The sequence below is a fragment of the Leptonychotes weddellii genome, chromosome 9 (genome assembly GCF_054177405.1).
Source record: "Leptonychotes weddellii isolate Sample4059 chromosome 9, ASM5417740v2, whole genome shotgun sequence".
In the NCBI taxonomy this organism is placed as follows: Eukaryota; Metazoa; Chordata; class Mammalia; order Carnivora; family Phocidae; genus Leptonychotes; species Leptonychotes weddellii.
Genome location: NC_138377.1, coordinates 94463408 through 94485843, shown reverse-complemented (window position 1 = coordinate 94485843; position 22436 = coordinate 94463408). Strand labels below are relative to the sequence as shown.

General features: G+C 51.5%; 1 protein-coding gene across 2 annotated transcripts in view; it reads left to right on the top strand.

Annotated features, from left to right (window-relative positions):
* The first annotated feature begins 466 nt into the window (after positions 1–466).
* The window catches only part of MEGF11 (multiple EGF like domains 11), a 327464-nt gene continuing 305494 nt past the window's right edge, over positions 467–22436 (top strand). The window contains exon 1 of one of the 2 annotated variants that reach the window (XM_081831277.1): positions 467–608. The gene's annotated coding sequence lies outside the window, so the exon portion shown is untranslated. The remainder of the gene's footprint in view (positions 609–22436) is intronic. The other variant, XM_081831278.1, reaches the window with a different exon arrangement.

The following is a 22436-nucleotide window of genomic DNA, read 5'->3' as shown; positions in this document are numbered from 1 at the left end:
AGGCAGCCCGCAGGCCGTTCTGACCCACCCGGAGGGAGGAGGGGAGAATAAACGACAATAGAGACGGGAAAAGGTTAAAAGGAAGAGAAAATAGCGAAGAGACACAGAGAGGGGGTAGAGAGAGGAAAGAGGGATGGGAGAGGACCGAGCAGAAGGGCGAAAAGAAGGGGTGGAGGGTAGGGTGGTGAGAAGAGATGCTGGAAAATCCAGAATCAGAGAAAGGGAACCTAAAGGAAAGCTGGAGAGGACTGAAAGATAGGAAAAAGCAGGCGAGCGAGCGAGGGAGAGCAGGGTCTGAAAGGACCGAAGGGGGAGACGGAAGGAAAGGGGAGGAGGGAGCCACGAGCAGGGAGGAGGGAGCTGGGCGGGAAGAGGAGGGAGGGACCGAGGGACGCGGGGGGTGGGGGCTGGCTCGGTAGCAGCAGCCGCGGCTCCAGCCGCCCGCCGGCTCGCTCACTCGCTCACTCGCTCGCGGAGCCCGCCGCCCGCCGCCCGGCTCTAGGCTGCCCGCAGCTCCGGCTCCCGGCGCGGCGCTCTGGCGCGGCTCGGGCTCTGGAGGACGGGACCGCGCGACTGGCCGGCCCAGCTCCGGGCGGCCGCCGAAGCAGGTAGGCGGCGTAGCGGGGACTGCGAAGACGCGGAGCCGGGACGCGCGGGGGGCACAGGGAGACGGCGGTTGGGGGCTGCGGTCCCGGGGAGGGGGCTTTGCAGCCCCGCGACTAACTTTCCACCGGCTCCGCGGATCTCCGCTGCCCTGCTCGATGCGGGCCGCGGGAGCCGAGTTTGGCGCGGGGAGGAAGCGAATGCCGGCGCGTGGGAGAACGCCGGGGGGTCCCGGCAGGACGCTAGGCGCCCGGCGTGGGCAGGCGCGGGCCCTCTGGCCGCAGTCGGGACGCAGCGCCCGCGGCGGGGAAGACCCGAGCGCAGCGGCGCGGCGGTCCGGGGAGGGCGCAGCTCGCCCCCCGGAGTCTGGGGACTCCCAGCCCCGAGCCGCCCCGAGCCGCCCTGGGCGCGCCTACTGCGCGCAGTGCCTCGGGCGCCCTTCGTGCCGGGGTCGCGGCGCGGAGCCTGCGGGGCGCGGCCAGGTTCCCCGCAGGGGCCAGCGGAGCGCCTCTCCGCCGCCAAGCCCCAGTCCGAGCCTTGCGCGCTTTTTGCTTTTTGGAGGCGCGAAACGGAACGTATACTCCTTTCATTCTTTCTCATCCCGTCGCCCCGATTCTCTTCGGGGAAGTCCGGGACGCGAACAGCCCTGTGGGTTGACTTTCCGGACGTCCCTCCCTCCCTGCGCGGCGACGCCAGCTTGCGAAGTTAAAAGAGAAGCGAGGCACTCCCAGTGCGCGCCTGGAGCGCGGTCCCGAAGTTCCCAACTTCTCGCCCAGCCTTGGGCGGTAGTGTTGGAGGTGGGGGAATGGTAGTGGTTGTGGCCCCTTGGAGCTACAGAGCGCAGCCGCCTTCCTCCTGGACTTGGTTTATTTTTCCTAATATGTTAGGAAAAAAAATACGACTTAAAAAGGTGCAAAATTGTTCCCCGCGGGCGTCCAGGTCCGTGAGTGAGGCGGAGCCGTGACCCGTCGGGAACCTGGGAGTGCAGAGCCGGGGCTTGACAATTTCCGGAGTCCACCACCCCGGCTGCTTTCTCCCGGACCTGGACTCCCCGGCTCCATCCTCCGGTAGCCGCTCTCGGGAGCCGTTCCTCCTAGCCCGCGCTGCGAGGCTGGTCTGCGTCCTTCCCGCGTGGTCAGGCTCTCTAGAAAAATATTTCAAAGTGGCTCCGCTTCAGGATCTCCCACTCCGTCCTCCCGAGAGCGGCTAAAGCAGGGCCTCTGGCAGGTTGGAGGAGGCCTTTGGGTGGTTTGGGATCCTGGCCATCTCGGCTCGCTCTGGCCAGGGTATTCATGCCCGGGCATCAGTGGCCTTCCCTCTCCCCTCCCCGCGCTCTGTCGGGGAAGCAGGGGTTAATTCCCGGGCCAGGTGGCACGGAGCGGAGGTTGGCCGTGGCTCTCGGAGCCTGCGGGGGTGTGTGTGTGGGGGGGTCCGCTGGCTTCCGGAGTCCCGGAGACCGGATTCGCCGCGCGTGCGGCTTCCGCGGAGCTAGCGGCCCCTGCCTCGCAGCCTTCTTTGTTGGAGTGCTATTGGAGAGGTTCTCTTGAAGGGTTTGGAGCAGGTTTAGTGGGACCGAGAGGTGGGGGCTTTGAGGAAAGGGTTCCTCCCCGCCTGCCGTCTTCCCTGGACTCCCCGTAGGTTGGACTGGGGGCCGGGAGGGCGTCGAACCGACCACCCAGGAGCACTCCATCCTCAGCTCGTTTGGCGGGTTTTCCCTGGGGCACGCCACACGCCACCGCTTTCGGTGGCTCACAGATTGTTTAAGCCCCTCAAAATTCAAGGTCTCCTTGGTCTCTATCTCTTCCTCCCATCTCCCAGATCAGCAAACTGAGGCCCAGAGAAGTGAAAGGACTTGCTTAGAGCTGGTTAAGGGGTGGAAGGGAATGTAAACCAGGTCTCCTGACTCCTAGTTCAGGTTTTTTTTTTTTTCCCCCCCCTAGTACTCTCATCATCACTTTCTTAGCGTGGGGCTGGTGCTTCTGGTCAGGCCACAGTGTGCCCTTGGCAGGCGTTGAGGACTGGTCTCAGGATTCTTTTTTTTTTTTTTTTAAGATTTTATTTATTTGACAGAGAGAGACAGAGCGAGAGAGGGAACACAAGCAGGGGGAGTGGGAGAGGGAGAAGCAGGCTCCCCACGGAGCAGGGAGCCCGATGCGGGGCTCGATCCCAGGACCCTGGGATCATGACCTGAGCCGAAGGCAGATGCTTAACGACTGAGCCACCCAGGCGCCCCTCAGGATTCTCTTGTTAGTCGCTGAGCTGGGATCACCTCCCAGGATAAATCACTGAGGTAATGGTTTGTTGCATACCTATCCTGTGCCTGCACTGAAGTCTGCGGGGAAAGGGAGCCCTTAGACCTGGCCCAGCCCCATAAAGGGAGAACAGCTGTTGTCTTGTAGCCAAGGAAGCTAGACCTGCTCAGGTGAAATCGCTTTTGGAGGGGGCAGAATGATGGACAGTTGGAGAAGGGAGGATTTGGAATTGAGCCTTGGGTAGATTTCCAGTTGGGGGAGGAGGTTGGTGGGGCACAAGGCTTGAGCATGAAGAGGGGCAGGGAAGCTCATGACTTGTTCAAAGGACAGCAGAGTCAGGGTGGATGAGAATCTGCCTTTTGAGAGAGAAGCACTAGGGCAGTTGGAAGAGCCAGCTCCTCAGAAAGCAAACTCAGAACGTGTCCCCAGAATCTTCTAGCACTAGGGTGAGCAATCGGCTGGGAAGTCGGCAAGGGTCATATTCAGCCTTTTGCTTCTCCTTTACCCTTTTCTCCTTGTTCCCTGGGCTTTCAAATAGTTTCTTTGTTCCTCCATCCAAAACTTCCAGAATTTAGATACTTGAGGGGTTTTGAACACACTCTTGGTCCTACTATGGGCAGGGCGTTTACTGTGCTAGGAATATTTAGTCAACAGATAGTTTTCGAGCTCATACTTCTTACCAGGCACTGGTTTAAGCCTTGGGGATACACCGCTGAACCAGCCAGGCAGAGTCCCATACCTCGTGATGCTGACATTCTAAGCTTCTGTTCTCTGTAAGGTAAAGTCTAGATGTGGAAAGGAGGCAAATACACAAAAGATGTCTGAAGAAACGGGACAATGTAACAGAGAATCCTGAGCCTCCCCTCTAGTGGTTCAAGGCTCTGAGGTGAAAGGCTTGGAGCTGTTGGCTATGAGATTTGGAGAGCCTGTGGTCTTCCATGACCCCAGCTCCTGGTTGCCAAGGGTAACCCAGAGGCGGCTGCATTGAAGACCTTAGATATGGCATTGGGGAGCAGCTCTGCAGAGTTGCTGCCAGTCAGAGCACAGGGGGAGAGAGCTGGTGAGTGTTGGCAACTGTGATCTTGCTGGGTATCCATAGAGACTGGTGCCAGATAGCCATGTACCTCTTAAATTTCAGCATCCACCCATTGTACAGATGGGTAAATGGAGCCCCGACTCTGCAGATTGGGACAGCTATGCAGAAGGGAGCCCAGCACTAGAGAGTCCAGGTATTCCTGATCTCTGATTTGATTTAAAATAATGCTCTTTCCTTTCTGTTTTGTAGACCAGTGGCTCTTAGACTTCACCCTGGAAGGCTTATTTAAACACAGATTGCTGGGCTCCGCCCCCAAAGTTTCTGATTCAGTGGGTCCAGAGTGGGTCCAGTAATTTGAATCTGTAAGGAGTTCCCAGGTGATGCTGGTACTCTTGGTCTGGGGCCACACTTTGAGAACCACTGTGGTAGAACAAGGGAAAGTGAGAGATTTTCTTGAGATCATGCATGCAGTCAAGGAGCCTGGGACAAAGGCTGTGATTTAGCTCTAGGAACTCCCAGAATTTGCCTATGTATAATCCCCTCCCCTTCGTCCCCCCAGGAGGCCATAGAATTAAAAGAATATTTTATCTTCATCAGCACACACAGAGAGAGAATATATTGCAATATAATTAGGGAATAAATAGGTGTCATGTGTTGGATGTAGACTCCATGCCCTGTGGCTCTGTGGGGGTTTATTATAGCAGTGCTTATAATTGAAAAGGTGTCATCTGCTTCGAGAACCCCTCATGAAACTTTCATGGCCTGGGTGGTCAGTATCCAAAAAGGCATGTCTTCTTCATTTAAAAGAAAGAAAGTCAGAGAGATTGCTTCTCCTGCTAATGGGACTATCTGTGTCTCATTTGACAGTAACTACGCGATGTGTTCTTAGAGAAGAGAGAAAAATTGAACAGCCAGTGTGAACAGAGAGGGGTTGGAGGAAGTCCTCATCACAGGTTTACAGATCTGTTTGTTGAACATTTTGGAATGTTTTGAAACTGTCTGTTTCACCTATATTTCTGATGTGAAGCCCTATCTCAGCAGGAGGAAAGGAGAGTTTGTGTTTCAATGTAGCTGGTTGGGTAAATGTAACAGCACATTTTATCCCCAACGTATTAATTAGACCCCAAAGAAAAGAACCGTAAAAGGGTTGTTTTCCTAAATGCGGGCATTTTTCATCTGGATCCTATTTATTGATTATTTTACAGTTGAGAAGGAGCAAAAAAAAAAATCCATGTTTTTATAGCAAATAAAGCTGGCTGCAGTAATTACGCAGGCTCAACATGTCTGTTCTGGAGCAGGAAGTTGGAATTCAGCCTGACTCTCAAACATTTGGGTGAGATCTAATTGAGAAAGACATTTCAAAGAACAAATATTTAGGAATGCGGAGTTTCGCTGATGGTCTCTTTGGGCCAAGTGCAAGTACCTTGCTTTTAGCTCAATCCTCAGAGGTGGGGGGATGCTACAGGGAAGGACCTGGTCAGTAATGTTGAGGCCAGAGTCCAATTGTGAGGCTGAAACCTAGAGATAATCAGTGAGGTTTAGTAAAGGGAAGAAAGATGCTTTCAGGGAATATATATCACCTGGTACCGGTGAGCAAAGGGAGACTCAATCTAATATAGATTGAACACTTATTGATTGTCCAATCTCGGGACAGGCACAATGAGGGCAGGGACCAGGACTTTTATTTGTTATGTATCTCCCATAATGCTTGACTCAGGTATCTTTAGGGAAAGAGGCCTCTATTGGAGTGGGTATCAGTCAGGATTGTAAATAGCAGAAAACTTGAACTCAACTGGCTGAGGCAGTAAGGAACTTAGTATCTCCCATTGTAAGAGGTGTGGGCTATGTCTGCCCTGAGCTTGGTTCTTTCAGTGGTTCAACAGCATCATCAAGATCTAGATTCTTTTTATCTTTCCTTGTTCATAAGGTCATAAGATGGTTGCAATGGCTCCAGCCATTACACCCTTACAATAAGAAGCAGAGGCAGAAAAGGCTGGAGGGAAACCTTTCCCAAAGGCCCCTCAGCAGAATTTCCCTCGGGTCTCATTGGCTGGAAATGTGAATCACATGATCATGTACACCAACCACAGGCCAGGGAAGAAGACCACCATCACTGGCCTAGAACAATCTTGATTTGTGTGTTGGGCCTCAGAGAGGAATGGTTTTCGAAAGAAGCAACCAACAGCACCTGCTGTAGAGTTTAAGACCTGGGTTTGAATCGTCTGTCTACTTTTTAGCCTTGTGACCTTAGGCTAAGCTTTTTACTTCTTTGTGCCTCAGTTTACTCATCTGTGTAATGGGGATTTATTGGGAAGATAAATCTGAATTAACTCAATAATTACAGTTGATTGGTATACAAGAAGTAGATTATTTGAAGATTTGATCTCTGACATCAAAGAATTATAATCTAGTGCAGGAGGCATGAGAGGAGTAGGCTATCAAATAATCAGAGAACAACCAGAGTGTAAGTAAATAATTATGACTTGCAGAGCAACCGTGGTAGGAGGAGCATGACATCAGTGGGAGCTGCAGTAGTTAGGGAAGGCTTCCTGGAGGAGGTGGTTCATAGTGCATACCGGAATGCCAGCATTTAAGTATGGATGGGTTATTAGCTCCTTCTGCACAAATTGCTTCCTCTTGCTTTTTTCCATGGTAAAATGGGACCATTAGGCCAAGATGAGATCTTATCTCTACCGTTACAGTGTCTTTGAGAGTCCAGATATAGCCAGCCCTGGTTCTGGCTGGTAGGCAGGTCACAGTGGCTTCCTTACCAGTCTTGGATTCCTGGTTTCTGCTGACCTATCAGTCTCCACCTCTCATGCTACATTTCAGTTGCCGATTAGATATTATTGTTATCACTATTCTTATTTGGATATCTGGCTGCCATTGTAAAATTTATGTGCCTACATTGAAATCTGATGTCTTCCCATGTCTCAAGCCATCTGCTCTTCTGGATCCTTCATTTCTGTTGTTGGCACCACCACCTTCCCAGCTGCTTGGGCTCAAAACCTCAGCAACACTTTTGATGCCCACCCCCTTCCTCAAATTCCAGTATTCATGTACCAGCTTCCTTTCTTATGTTTCTTGGATATAAGTCCTCCTTTACTTACGGCGTGAGACATCCCCTTCATCAGGTTCTTTCTCCCTCACGCTGGGCAATGGCTCTGGTCTTCTGCTCTGGTCTCGCATCCTCCGGGCACAGGGACATATGTCTCAAGGAGCAGTTTGTGGGGCTTTGCAAATAGTACAGTTTGTAATCCGAGGGCAGAGGTGGCAACGAGTCTGGAATCCGGGGCCACAGACACATCATGTCGCTTGGAGGGGCCATTTCCCAGCCTCGCATCTGTCTCTCCTTCAAGTCATCCTGAGACCTTGTTTATTCTCCACTTGTCACCTTCCATTTTTTTTTTCTGTAGTCGTCAGTGGATGAAGCCCAAACTCCTCAAATAGACATTTGAAGGCTTCCACAACCTGCCTCGCTGTCCTTACCTGCTAGGACCCACCACCCCTGCCGCCTTCAAGCCTGCTTCAAGTTCTGCCCTTCTCCATGTTTAAACCGAGCTGCCCTTTCCTTCAAGGCCAATGTCTGAGCTGCCTCCCCTGACCACCAGAGCCCACAGTGATCTCAAAGCATTGATCTTTCCTTCTGAACTTGTGTAGTACTTATTGCTACACTGCCAATTCTGTACTTAATAATACAATGCCAGTGTCATTGCTCTGCATTTGGCTGGAATGTTCCTCATCCTCCCAACTGGATGTAAGACCATCGAGGTCCGACATGGGGGTGGGGGTGGATCCTTCTTCGCATCCAGCATTGTGGCCAGCGAGCATCTGGCACTTCCGTGTGTATTTATTGAATTAATAAATCACAGGAATAGGGAAAACAGGATTATCTACCTGAAAAGTCAGTTCTTATTTATTTATTTATTTATTTATCCCTTACTTCAGTTTAGGGAAGAGAATAAATTTGATGAATGTCTGCTGTATGCTGGGTACTACTTCAAGTAATTTTTCAGGACCTGTTTTAAGTCAGCCTCGTGACACCCCTGGGAAGTTGGGATTATTGCTGTCACTTTACTGATGAGGAAATGGAGGCTGGGAGAGGTGAAGCGGCTTGCCGTGCTTACTCAGCCAGCGGGAGGCCGAGTGAGGGTCAAGGTCAAGCTCTTTCCTCTGTGTCTATTTCATATATCTTCAGGAGGTTCTCCTGGCCCTGCGGTGCTCTGTTCTCCCAGACTTTTCCCTATTTGCTGTGTCCCCTGCCTCCTTCTGTCACCTGTCTCTGATGAGACTCAGACCCTGTTTTGTCCTGAGAGTGTGTTTGGGGGCTTTGAAAACTCTGACATTTCCCGTGATTCTTTCCTGAGGACCCGCTCCTTCTGTTAGGTTGTGGCTCATATTGATCACTCGCCTTTTTGCCTTGACTGTCTTTCCTGCCGCCTTAAAGCCTGGACTAGAGATTCCTTTAGAGCATAAAGCATTCTCCTAGTGGAATCAAGCTGGGCCTGAGCCAGGTTTTCTGAACTCCTCCGCCCTTGCTCTCCCCCATCCCACCCTTTGTATCCATCCACCCTCACCTGCCACCACTCCTGTTCTGGGTCTCGGGTGTCACCTATGGAAGGAAGACACTGCTGATTTGTCAGCAGGAGTGTAGTCTGTTGGAGGAGTCTGCCAGCTCCGGGAGTTCTGTCAGGCATTCTTCTGTCGTCTGATTCATTCATTCATTCATTCATTCATTCATTCATTCTGTAAATACAGAACATTGACCACATGTTCAACATAGCAGGGAATGAAACAAAGTCTTTGCCTTCGTGGAGCTTGTATTGAAGTGAGGCAAGACAGATGGTAAAAAGCAAACACATTATATAATATACTTTGTGTGGTTATAATGAAGAAAGATAGCAAGGGAACATGGTATATGTGGCAATGGGATGCTGCTATTTTATTTTATTTTATTTTATTTTTAAGATTTTATTTATTTATTTGACAGAGAGAGACACAACGAGAGAGGGAACACAAGCAGCGGGAGAGGGAGAGGGAGAAGTGAGCCCCCCGCGGAGCAGGGAGCCCGATGCGGGGCTCGATCCCAGGACCCTGGGATCATGACCTGAGCTGAAGGCAGACGCTTAACGACTGAGCCACCCAGGCGCCCCTAGATGCTGCTATTTTATACAGTGTGGTCAGGAAAGGCCTCTCTGATAGTGACATTGGAGCGGAGACTGAGGGGAAGGATGCCATGCATATAATCAGGGGCAGAGGGCACTGAGCAGAGGGAAGAGCAAGTGCAAAGGCCCTGAGGTGAGAACTTGCCTGGTAAGTCTGAGGATCAGCAAGAAGGTGGCAATGGAGACACAGAGAGGAGCTTGGTAGGAGGTGAGACTCCTCTTCAGCCTCTCCACTGCCTTAGAAACACCATCATCCTTATCACAGCTGTTGCCACTGGCTGGAATGACCACTCAGCCAGGTCCCACTTGATGGGCACAGCTCAGCTGTGGCCCTCCCACCCCATAGGGGGCTGCCATCTCTGCCTTCTCTTGTCAGTCTGCCTCTGCTCTGAGTTCCTATAACTCTCTCCTCTTCACTAGATATCTGAGCCCTCGATTGCATGCTGGCCTGTCCCCTTCCCCTGGGTGGGTTGGTCACACCTCCCTAACGAGCCAGCCCATTGAAACTGGTTTATTCCCCCCGCCCCCCGCCCCCCGCCCCCAGAAGCCAGCCCAGAGCGGGGCTCTGTGTCTCTACCCATTGGTGATACTGGTGTCAGAGGTGGGAAAGAGGTGGAAGCTTCTTCACACTAAGCCCAGTGTCCCTGCACAATAGACAGAAAATCTTTTATTCCAGGCAATCTTGGAGCACTTTGAGCTGGGAGCCTCTGGTGCTTTTGGGAGCGGGGAGGAGGAGTCTATCTTTCCTACCACTTGGATGCAGCTTTGGCTCTGAGTGGGGGAGGGCAAGGAGCCGGGAAGCCTTCTTCTTTATCAGGCTTTATTGCTTGCTCAGTGAGGAGTAAGATGTTTTAGGAACAAATGAGGAAGGAATTCATTCACCCAGGGCCTGGGAGACCTCCCTGCCATCCAGGGCAGGAATTCTGAGTGTGGTGGTTGACTTGTGAATGACCTTGGGTGAGTCATGTAAACTTCGCCTGTTCTACTGCAATTTCTTCTCAGCCAAGCCACCTATCTCCCCATCCGTTGTCGAAGGAAATGACCAATAAACCTGATTAAAAAAAAAGATTTTATGTATTCATTTGAGAGATAGATAGAGAGAGACAGAGAGAACGAGCAGGGTGCAGGGGAGAGGGAGAAGAAGAAGCAGGCTCCCTGCTGAGCAGGGAGTCCGATGTGGGGCTTGATCCCAGGACCTTGGGATCATGACCTAAGCTGAAGGCAGATGCTTAACCATCTGAGCCACCCAGGCACCCCCCCCGCCCCAGTAAACCTGATTTTTTTAAGGACCTTAACTATTCCCTAGGTTTGTTTCTTATTTATTTATCTGAGAGAGAGAGAGTGTGTGTGTGTGTGCATGCATCTGTGTGTGAGCAGGGGTAGGGGGAGAGGGGCAGAGGGAGGGAATCTTCAAGCAGACACCCTACGGAGGTGCTCGGAGGGACTCCATCCCATGACCCATGAGATCATGACCCCAGCCAAAACCAAGAGCCAGATGCTCAACTGACTGAGGCACCCAGGGGCCCCTCCCCAGGTTTGTTTCTGCATTAATTTTCAGGCCAATGGCTTTAAAACTTGAGAAATGTACAGATGGTTCTACTTTAAATGGGGAGAAAGCTTCCCACAGACCTCTAATATTGTCTTAAATTATTAATAAAATAATATTTAAATATATATAAATACAAAACTAGGCATAAATAACGTATGCTTGTAACTCTTACACAATATTAAACTCCGAACAAGTTTATAAATTAAAATGCAAACTACAAAGCCAATAATATCCAGATTAACAATATTAATTTGACGTGATAGATGCTGTTTTTTCCATTAAGATTAAATCACCCCTTGCTGCAGATTGTGGTTTTGGCTGCATGGAGCATTTTGGCTGCTTCCTCTGCCACGTGCCCTGTGGTGACTCACCTGTCCTATTACATTTCTCAACTGGAATGACTGTGAAACCTTTGTCCCTACAACCTGCCGGGGGGTCATTTGGCTGGCCCTTGGCACAAAAACATTTGTGTGTTAGGATGCTGCTTTTTTCTCATTAGCCCGCACGATTAAAGAAGCTCTGTTTAATTCTGGTGCAACAGCAGACCCTGGTACAAAGCTGGGCATTGAGGCTCGGTGTCCCTACTTGGTCTTTGAGATAAAAAACACAACCTTGATTCTTCACAGTGCCTCAAGAACCCCTGCTTGAGAACAACTGTTGAGCACTCTGAATAGCGCCCCCAGTGGTCTGAAAGCGTTCATGCTAGAGCCGCGTCTAATTTTTCAGCAGTCGTAATAATAGAAACCATGTTCTGAACCCTTGTTATGTGCTGTTATTTCAGGAGGTGCGTAAGCTAGAGGTAGGGTTATCCTCATTGTACAGATGAGAAGGTTGAGGCTCAGAGAGATTTACTGGTCAGGGTCCCATTGATCATTGGCAGCATCTGGACTCCACCCAAGTCTGCATGACCCAAAACCCATGAACTTCCCACCAGGCTGCACTGCCTTCCCAGCCACAGACCCTCACCGGGCTTCACACACTTTGAGTGATCAGTGGACAAGGACTTTGGAATAATCAGGAACCTCTGGATTCTCACAGTGGACTCAGAGCTTTTTGGTAGAGCAGTTAAGACGTGTTACCTGTGCAAAAAGGAGGAGTGAAGGCAGTAAAGAGCAGGATAGCACTTAATAACGGCCCTCAGATCTTCAGGAGACTTTAGCGGGCAGTGCCAGGGGATGGAACCTTCCGTGAAGGCCCCTGGGAGGAGTGCATGCTGGTTACTGCAGGAGAGTACCTTAACGATGCTTACCTTTTTTAGGACTTCCCATTTGAGTAAGCAGTTTTTTGGTGCATTCATTTTTAAGGTTGTGGGTTTTTTTTTTTTTTAATTATTTTTATTGGAGGAAATACACATAACATAAAATTTATCGTCTTAACCATTTTTAAGCATACAGTTCTGTGGTATTAAATACATTCGTAATATTGCATGGCCAGTGCTACCATCTATCTCCATAGTTATCTGATTTGTGTTTCACAACAACTCTTCAAAGCTGGTTATTGTTGTCAGAAACAGGGACCCAGAGAGTTTGAGTGACTTGCCCCAAGTCATACCCTAAACCTGGTGCTGGCCTCGCAATACTGATTTCGAGTGACAGTGGCAGGCTTGGTTTCCCAGAGGCTTGTGTGGGGACCTGTGAGGTGGTCAGGCTTCCTGAGGTGGGGGCGTGATGGGATGACCCCAGAGTGCTGTTCTAGAATCGATTCCGTGGGTCAGAGTAGGGGCGACTTACTCCTATATCTGTAGGACCCACCTTTCCACAGCGCAGAAATTCTTATTATTATTTAAAGATTTTATTATTTGAGAGAGAGTGTTCACATGCAGGGGGAGGGGCATGGGGAGAAGCAGACTCCCCACTGAGCAGGGAGCCCGACGAGGGGCTCCATCCCAGGACCCTGAGATCATGACCTGAGCTGAAGGCAGACACTTAACCTACTGAGCCACCCAGGTGCCCCAGAGCAAAAATTATTTAAAACCCACTTCTGCACTTCGGAGATGCCCTTCCCCTGCCTGACCTGCCTGGTTTATCATCCAAGCTTAGAATACGTACAATAATTAAAAACATCTCCAAACTTTTTTATCCTGCAGGAGATGAGCAACAATCTACATATGCAAATAAATGGCATGCCAGTCGCCATGAATATTAATTTGGAAAGAGAGTCTGAGGCCCTAAATACACTCAAAACCAACAATGTGGCATTTTGTAACTCCTCCCTGCTCGCTCCGATAACCATGGCCTTATTATATTTTAAGGTTCCCTGGCTCCCCGCTGACCTCCCTTCTGAGACTCTTGAGGTTACCAGGGGGATGTGGAGTGTCTCCGGTTGGCAGGCCAGAGGCCTGTGGGTGATGGGGTGAATCCTGACCCTGGAGCTGTGTCTGCTCCTGTCCTTCCCTGGCGGAGGTCCAGGCATTAGCAGTGAGTCCCCAAGGCCAGGGGACAGTGCTGGGGAACACTGCAGGACAACTATCAGCCTCATGCTCTTGTGCTATCAGGGAGGCAGAAGGGGCCTTGGGAATCGGCTTGTCTTACCTCTCACAGCCAAATCAGGAAACAGACCCTGGGATTGGGGGTGGGGGTGGCTTGCCCAAGGTGACACAGTGACTTAAAGGCAGGAGGCGAGAAATCTTACTCATTCTTGCCCTGAAAAGCACATTTCTTTTTGAGTGTGTGTTTGTAGGAAGGGGTGGGCAGGGTGGCATTTAAAGTTGTATACTTTGGAAGAGAAAGTCATTCTTCTAGTGGGAATGTTCTCTCAGAGACAGGCAGCTACTGCAAATCCAGTCTTGGGTCCCATTTGGGTTGAAAGAAATGATTTCCTTCCACCCCCAGTAGATTTCCGGAATGAATGTGAGGTTGCATCTGGAGCATGTCCCATCTGAAGTGATGGGAGGGCGGGAGTGTCTCTGAGGGAGCCAGATGGGGTTCAGGACCGGCTGGGGAGGACCGAGAGGTGGAGGGGGGTGGATTGACAGTAATTTCTGTGTCTCACTGTCCAGGGGAGGCTCCACAGGGTGGGAGGGGGACAACGTTGCAGCATCATGGTATTACAGGAAGTTGGGTCCTGCTGTTTACTGGGCCGATCAGTTCACCTTTGGGCCTCTTTTTCCTTGTCAGTAAATATTGAGATAATCATCCCCACTTCTTTTTTTTTTTTTTTTTTTAATTGAGAGAGAGCTCGAGCGGAAGGGCAGAGGGAGAGGGAGGGAGAATTCGAAGCAGGCTCCTCACTCAGCGTGGAGCCCGAGGCGGGGTTCAGTCTCACGGCCCTGAGGTCATGATCTGAGCCAAAATCAAGAGTCAGACGCTTTAACCGCTGAGCCACCCAGGCGTCCCCACCCCCACTTCTGAATGTCGCTTTGTAAAGATTAAATGAGGACTTAAAGTTCCCTCCTCATGCCAGGCACAAAGTAGGGATTCAGTCCATCTAGATTCCTTTCTTTTCCTGATAGATCTGTCTGGCTGGCTGCAGGGGTCAGGATGGATGCGTGTGCATCCGTGCTTGTGTGGGGGGCTCTGTGTCCCTGCTGGTGTGTTTCTGTGTGCGTTTGTCTGCGTGGGTATCTGCTTGTTCACCCACGTGTTTGTTTTTGAGTGCGGGGTGGAGCGGCTGAGTATGGGTGTGAGTCTGCGTGCCTTTGTGTCTGTGAATGTCCGTGTGTGTGTGTGTCAGCCTTAACGTGGCTGTGTGTGTTTCCGTGAGTGTGTGTGTTGTGCTGTGTGTGTGCACGTGTGCACGGGCGTGTATGTAGCGCAGGGCTGGTGGGACAGGAAGGGCTCTGTGTACCCCGCGGAGAGCTCCCCCTCAAGCACTCTTCGGGCCTCTGGCCCCTTCCTAACTGCCCTCTGCAAGGTTCCCTCTACCCCCCTCTAGAGGCACCCTGGCGCCTCCGCCGGCCTGCTCTCCGGGTCATTTGCATTTACGTTTGCATATCACATGCATATCATTTGCATTGTCTACGTAGACTCCGCTCTCGGTTCTTCAGTTTTCAAGGTAAAATGTAGTTGCTCTTCTTGAAGGTCATTATGTTAAGAATTGCGGCTTTTTCTCTTATTCTTTCTGGTCCAGAATTCCCTCTCAGAATTGGCCCCCCCGCCCCCCCCCCCGCCCCCCGGGGAGGACAGAAGCCGCAGAAACCTGTTTTCCCCTCCGTGTCTGCAGGGGGAGTTGGTTCAGTGGGTACAGGCCCTGGGACCCTGCGAGGTGCATTTCCGGGGAGAAGACTTTCTTATTCCGTGGGCGGTTGCTTCGACCAGAGTCAACTCTGTCATGTCAGACCAGGGACAGATACAGTCTGACTTGTGCCCTGGTGCTTGGTTCTCAGGCTCCCACTGACTTACCCTTGGGGGAGTTGGAAAGGAAGGGCCACCTTGGGTTTTCAGCACCCCTGTACTCATTCCTGCCTGGGGATGGACCGTGAGGCCAGGGCTCGGTGGGGGACCAAGGAGCAAAAGAAGTCTTTTCAAACACCTAATGCATAATTAATGATATCTCTAAAGCCACGGAAACTACCAACCCAAAAAGCTTCCCCAGCGGGGCTGTACCCCTATAGTGTTTTCCTTACGGGCCATCACTATACTTGACATTCCCTCCTGTAGATAAGGGTTTGAGTCCTGGCTGCATGGTTTTGGGCAACTTACCTACAAGTTATAGGTTGTCTGAGAGCCTTTCCTCTCATCTGTAAAAGGGGAATAATACTAGTACTTAATACTAATTATAGTACTTGGGGTTGTTGTGAAGATTAGATGAACAATGCAGGTCAAGGGCTTAGCTTAGTGCCTCGATAATAAAGACTGAATGAGTGTTAGCATCTCCAGTCCCTATGGGCAGTATTAGAAAACAGAGGTTCTAGAGAATGTCTTTTACACTCTAGTATAAATTGTTCATCGGCCTCTCTTTAGACTAGCTACAGATGACAGGCGGCAGGCTTGAATCCCTTCAGTGCCTTTTAGGAAGTCAAGTCCCCAGGACACGTGGGTGAAAACATTTGCAGAGGCGGCATGGAAGTGGGAGATTCCTTGTCTGTGCCCCACTGTTCTCCCATCGAAGGGTCAGCACTATCTGGTTTTCTTCTCAAAGTCAAGTCATTCATCTTCTCTTGTATATCTTTACTCTAAGCAAGGCCCTGCTGGACATCAGGGACCATCCGCGGCTGAGCAGATCTGGGGTTCCCCAGAAAACAGAGTTTGAGGCAAAACTTGGTGCTAGTGCTTTACGGGGGGAGGTGGGTAGGTAGGGGGACAGTCTCGGGGTGAGGAGAGTGCGGGGAAAGGGGCAGTGAGCCAAGGAAGGAGCGAAAGCAAATGGCAGCCGGCCACAGCTGGTTGCTGGACAGGAGGGCTGTGTGTGGAGCCCAAGCGGAGCCACTGTGACTCAGGAGAGCTTGAGGGTGGGAGGGAGAGTTTATCTGCCAGCGTCTTGCTTTTCCCTGCTCGGCCCTACCCTTCTTGCACTTCTGGGTCATCCCCTGTGGGTGGCCACTGGAGAAGCCCGGCCCATGCCCTGTGGCAGGCCCTCGACTGAGTCAGGAGGTGGTGACAACAGCCAGCAGCTCCATGTGTCCAGTGGGTCTGGGCCCTGGAGCTGCTCTGCGGGGTGGGTGGGTGGGTGCAGTGGGGACTGGGCCAGGGCCCAGCCTTCACCCCAGGGGAGGCCGAGGCAGCCTGTGGGGGTCGATGAGACCAGGCGGTAGCAGTGGCCCGGCTCACCGTGGAGAAGGCCGATGGTCCAGAAGGCAGGTGGGACCGAGCAGATCCGGGAAGGCACCTAAACGGGGTCCGATCCAGCCACCATTAGCCAATTAATTAGTCTACTGTGAGGGCCAGGTGCTGGAGTCTGGGCCTTTCCCTGTAGGCAGTGGGGAGCCACCGGCTTTCTGTCTCAGCTAGGACAGGGTATAGTAGTCTGCTCGGGCTGCCATAACAAAATACCATGGCCTGGCTGGCTGAAACAACAGAGATCCATTTTCCCTCAGTTCTGAAGGCTGGAAGTCCACGATCAAGATTCTGGCCAGTTTGGTTTCTGGAGCTCTCTTCCTGGCTAGCAGATGGCTACCTTCTTGCTGTGTGCTCACGTGGCCTTTCCTGGGTATGTGCTCCCTCTCAGGGAGGGAGGGAGATGCAGAGAGAGAGAGAGAGAGGGAGAGAGCAGGGCTCACAAGCTTGTGCTCGTGTCTCGTATAAGGACGCTAATCCTATCAGATCAGCGCCTCACCCTATGACCTCTTGACCTTAGCTACTTTCTTACCCCAAATACCCTCCAGAGTGGGGGTTAGGGCTTCAACATGTGAAATTGGGGGGAACACAAACCCTCAGTCTATAACACAGGGGTTATTTGGAAAAGGTCTGTTTTCAGGTCTACTTGTCATTGCGCACAAAGAGTCAGACGTGAGCTGCTCCCAGAAGTCTTGGCTTTCCCAACTCAGAGTAGGGAACAGAAAAGGCTCAGAGATCATGACGGAGTTTCGTTCAGTGGTGGTGAGGCTGGGTCCCCCTAAAACACCCATACGTGTCTTAAATCAGAGAGGAGAACGTTCTTTCTGGGTGAGGCATGGTGATTCAGAGCACCGACTGGGTCAGGGCCCGGAGTGCCTGGGGTTTGAACCCCAGCTTTGCCATTTAAAAGCTGGGTGACCTTGGGCAGGTGACAAAATGTTTATTGAACGCTTGGTATGTGCCTGGTTCATTTTAGCCAGTGAGGATGTAGCAGTAAACAATACAAGATGGGCAGACTGAACTCTGCCCCTTGTGGAGCTTACATTCTAGTGGAGGGAGCCAGGCTAAAACCAAACTCAGTTAGTAGGTGACAGAGCATATTTTGAAGGTCATAAGCGATGTGGAGAAAAGCAGGAAAGGTGAAGGGATGAGGTGGGTGGGGGGCAGTTTAAAATAGAGCAGTTAGGGAGGGTCTCAGTAAAGAGGTGACATTTAAGCGATAGCCCGAAGGAGGTGGGGGAGTGAGTGATGCTGGTTTCTAGGGGAGCTCTCTCCGTGCCTCAGTTTACTCACCTGTCAGTGGGCTATGGTAGCACCTAATGCAGACAGCTGCTTTGAAGCCAAAGCGAGTTCGTCCATGCAGTGGGCTTTGACGTGGCACAGCGTAAGCTCTCTTTGCTGCCTGTTCTGATCGTTCCAGCTGCTCAGGTAGGAGCCTGTCCCTGCTGCCTCGGGGAGGCACACCTGGGCCCCAGACTACAGGGGTTCTGGTGGCCTTCATCTCTCCAGGGGTGGGAGCAGCTCTCCTCCAACTCTCCCTATCTCCTTATTAAAAGGGGACACACAGCCTGCAGTTTGAGAAGCAACACATGCGTTTTCTTTCTACTCGAGCATCTAACTCCCAGAGGGAATTGCAGAAGCGCCGTTAGCAAAATCCAGAGGCTTTCTCTGGAGGATCTGCAGACCGAGCTGGGCAGGTGTTTCTAGCCTGGTGCAGGGCTGGGCTGAGGGGGCGGGGATCGCCCGCCTGGACAACCAGAGACCCATAGCAGGTGGGACCCGGCTCCTGCCCTGCTTCCCCCTCCCCTGCCATGTGGCTGTGCGGCTCTCATCAGCAGGCACCGAGAGTCCCACCAGCAATTGGGACACCATTATTTACTATTGCAGAGATTTTTGTGGCTGTAATTTACCACCACCGTGAAGCCCTGGGACCTAAATCCCAATAGCCCTCAGTATAGATATCGCATCTAATCAATCCCCTATTACCATGCAAATACATCCTATAGGCTACTGGTGTCTTTTCCTTTCAAACACTTAATACGTAATTAATGATACGTCTAATGCCACAGAAGATACCTACCAAAGAAGCTTCCTGCTGTAGTTCATACCCACCCAGACAAAAAGATGGGTTCATTGGTTCACTTATCATTCAGGAGTGTGCCTCTCCGTGCCATCCCTGGGAAGGGGCCCCGAAGTCACCGGAGGCAGGAAGTGCTGGGCAGGCAGCCTGCCCTCCAGACAGCATTGAGCCTTGCAGGGTATTGTGTGCCGGCTGCTTTAAGGATTGTCTCACTCAGTTCTCACAAACCACCCTGTGAGGGAGGGCGTCCTGTTATCCCACTATCCGGATGAGGAGACTGAGGCCAGCAAGGTGATGTAACCCAGAGCTGCAGTTGGGTCTCTCTGCACACCGGTGCACTTGGCAGACGAGCTTGGAGTTCTGGCCTTGAACTGTGAGTGTAACAGAGGTAAGTGGCTTAGCTACTCCTCGCTCAGAAGCCCTCTGCCTTGCCTCGAACCTTTTCTATCTTTTGCCTTCTCCCTTTTGGTCCCTCCCTGGTCCATCCTCCCCATGGCAGGCAGAGGGATCTTTCTAAAGTGCCAACTGGACCATGGCTCTGTCCTGTCGGAAACCCTTTAATGGTTCCTCCTTGCCCTTGGGATAAAGTCAAAACTCACTAGCACAGCAGTCAAGGGCCCACTGCCTCCCTGGATCTGTTCTCCGTCCCCTTCCTCTCCCCCAGAACACACAATGCTGCTCCAGTCCTCCACGCCTTGGCTCGTGCTGTTTTCTGATGCAGTGCCCTTCCCTGTGACTCTCACTCATCCTTCACAGTTCAGCCCAGACACTGCCTCTTCCGGAAAGCCTTCCCTGAATTCCCCTCCCTCCTTCGGGCTAAGTGACCTGTTTCTGCTTCCCTGACACTCTGCTTATGATAGTCCTCTAACTTTAAAACCACGGTGAGACCCTCAGGAGAAGGGGCCTGGTCAGGCAAGGACCCAGTACCCACTGCCATCCCTAGCATATTGTTGGGCTAAAGATATGTTGCTCTACTGAACTAGGAGAGTTCTTGCTCTTGGTATGAGACCCTGAGACTGCCTGTGGCTCTCTCCCACCTACAGGGAAGAGGTGGGATTTGGCAGCCAATTTTGAGATGAACTGTAAGGTGTGGGAGTCTCAGCAGGCAGCCTGGTGACCCATCCAGGGTTTTGTTAGGAGGATCCGGGCTCTGCTGGATTTTGGAGACCATCAGTGTTCTGAGCTCCTGGAGGGGCTTGGGGAGTGTTGGGGCAAAAGGGTATTGAAAGGCCCTCAGAGGCTTGAGAATGAGGATGATCCCCCCAACTTGAGGCACCTGGATGGGTAAAGTCATTGAATACAAAGTGTCCATTTTCCCTCCTAGTCCTGTCTCTGGATTTGTTACATATTTTGGCATTTGAAATGTTTTAATTAGCTCCCTACTTTTTGCCCCCTCTTCTCGCATGGATAGCAAAAGGGATTTAAGGAGAGGAAAATCTTCAAAAAGTAGGAGACTCTGAAATGGGTCTTAATGGAGACAGTGGTGCCTTCTGTCCTACTGTGCACCGAGTAGGGGTCGAGTAGGGGTCGAGAGGTGTGAGGACAGAGAAGAGCCCCTTATGTCTTGGCTGCGGGGGAGGGCAATGCAATGACATCTGAATCAATGCAATGAGCTCTGAAGGTGGGAAGGGCAGAGGGGGCCTGGTTCGGGGCCAGGAACTGCTCTGGGACGCCCCACTGGAGGCTCTGTGTCCTTCTGGGTAATTTCCACCTTTAATATCTCTGACTTTTATGAACAGGGAGTAAATCAGGATCCAGCACCAACTGCTTCATGTAAAGGATTAATAAACTGGAGATTTATGGGGCAGCGGCGGAGGAAGGCGGGAGGAGTGGAGAAGGAAACGAGATTTGGTTCCCAAGGGGCAGGGGCTGGCTCCAGGATCTTTCTCCCATTATGAGGCGTCCGCTGAGCACCCCTGCTCGGGTCCTGGTTCTTCGGGCCTTGGAGTCACGGTTGGGTGGCCAGGCTGGGCCTGGGCCCTGGCTTGTGTTTTCTACCTGGGATTGGATCAGACAGGCCTAAGGTCGAGGGAATAGAGACATGCTGGGTCTGTCTCGGTTGACGGTCTGATATCTAACCTTTATTCATATATATATATATTTAAATGTATTTTTAATTTTTTTTTCTAATGTCCAATCTTCAGAGTAGCATACAGATACAAGTTCTGGGCTTGGACTCAATCTAGTTTTGAGTCTAGAGCCAGAGAGATGGACATTCACCTTCCCTTTGGCTCTGTCAGTTCGGCTGCGGGTAACAAAAAAGCATGACTTCAAGGGTTTAAACAAGAAGCAGCCAGGTCCTTTCTACCTCTCTGGCTGCTTCTCCTCAGTGTGTCGGCTCATCATCGTGCTAGTGCCTCATGGTGGTGAGTTGGTTGCTGTGGTTCCAGGCATCACGTTCAGAAATGAGAATATCCAGTGGAAGAAGGGGGTGTCCATCTCTTACTGGGCATCTCCTTTTAAGAGCAAGGAAACTTTCCCCAGGAGCCCTCCAGCAGGCTTTCCTCATGGGTCACACACTCCTTCCTAAACCAGTCACTGGCATGATGAAAGGGATTTCCAGAATTGGCTCGAGTAATGACAATTCACTCGGGTTCTGTTTCCCCAAGTCCTGTTGGAGAGGAGTGGGCCCCTCAACAGAAGCGGGGCACTCTGGGAATGAAGAAGAGGGTATGGCTACTGGGCAGGCACTTGCTGCAGTGACTTTCGGTTGTTGCTGTTAGCTCCTCATCTGTAAAGTGAGAACGGTCATGATGGTGCTTCTCTTCTAGTGTTGTGAGGATCGAATGTGATAATGCATGCGAAGTGCTTAGCAAGGGGCCTGGCACCTAATCTGTGCAAAGTTGGTGTTCGTATTAGTAATAGCTGAGTGTCTGCCCTGTTTGGGTGTCAGCACCGTGTAAAATGGAGGTGGTATTCTCTCTCCCGGGGTCACACCTGCCTTTGATGACGCTGGAGGTGATGTTACTATGGTGGGAACACTGTGGCATCCTCATTAGCAGCGTGAGCCTTCCAGTCAGGCTAGGGGCTTCAAGTTATCTGTAGTGCAGCTTTTGTGAATTACTTAAACTTTCTGAGCCTCAGTTTCCTCATCTGTAAAATGGCGGTAGTATTGCTCACCTTGTAAGGCTGTTGGGTGGTTAAGTAAATCAGGCAGGAAGTATGGCCCCAGGCTGACACAGGGCCTGGCCAACAACTCCCTTAATAAAACTCCCTGTCCTTCCCTGGAGACTGGAGGTGTAAGGGTCAGAATCCACTCCCTGGTGACCAGGACTGGGGGTGGAGGGGGTGGGGCACAAAGGTAAATGGTTAGTCAGCGGCTCTGGGGAATTGCTGGGGTTGCTAGGGATGGTTTCTACAGCCTAGGGGCCTTGGTATGTCCCAGCTGGCTGCCCCTGGGGCCATCCTTGCCTCTCAAGACCTGCCACCGTGGGGAGGTTCAGCTCTGCAGGCTTCTGACCAGGAACTGCTCGCTGGGGGGCAGCTTAATGTAGTGGTTCTGAGCAGGGTCTCCAGATTCCCCCTGCCTGGGTTCAAAGCTCAGTATCACTTATCATTTAGGTGATGCGGGCCAAATCCTTTCCCTTCTAATGTGCCTCAGTTTGCCCATCTGCAAAATGGGTTGTAAAACAGACCCTAGCTCTCAGGGTCTGTTGTGGAGATTGTGTGTGGGTAACTACCCAGCAGAGGGCTTGGCACACAGTAAGTGCTCAATGAGGATAATAAACAGATGCATTTCCAGCTTTCACAAAGCAATCCATATTTTCTCTTACTTGCTTTTCTGTGGCTCAAAGCCTCACTAATGAGTGGGAGAGGGTGGAGAGGAGGTTGGAATAACCCATGTTTCAGTAGTGATTAAGCGTCCATATAGCCACCCAAAGGGCTCATGAAGCTGCCAGAGAAGCTGGTGTGAGCACAGAAGGGTCCAGGGGTGGAGGATCGGCAAGGAAGGGAGAGAGAGAGAGCTTGAATCAGCAGCTCAATTCATGGCTCAGGAGAGGGTTGGAGCATCTGTTCTGGTAGAGTGCTCAGGGGCC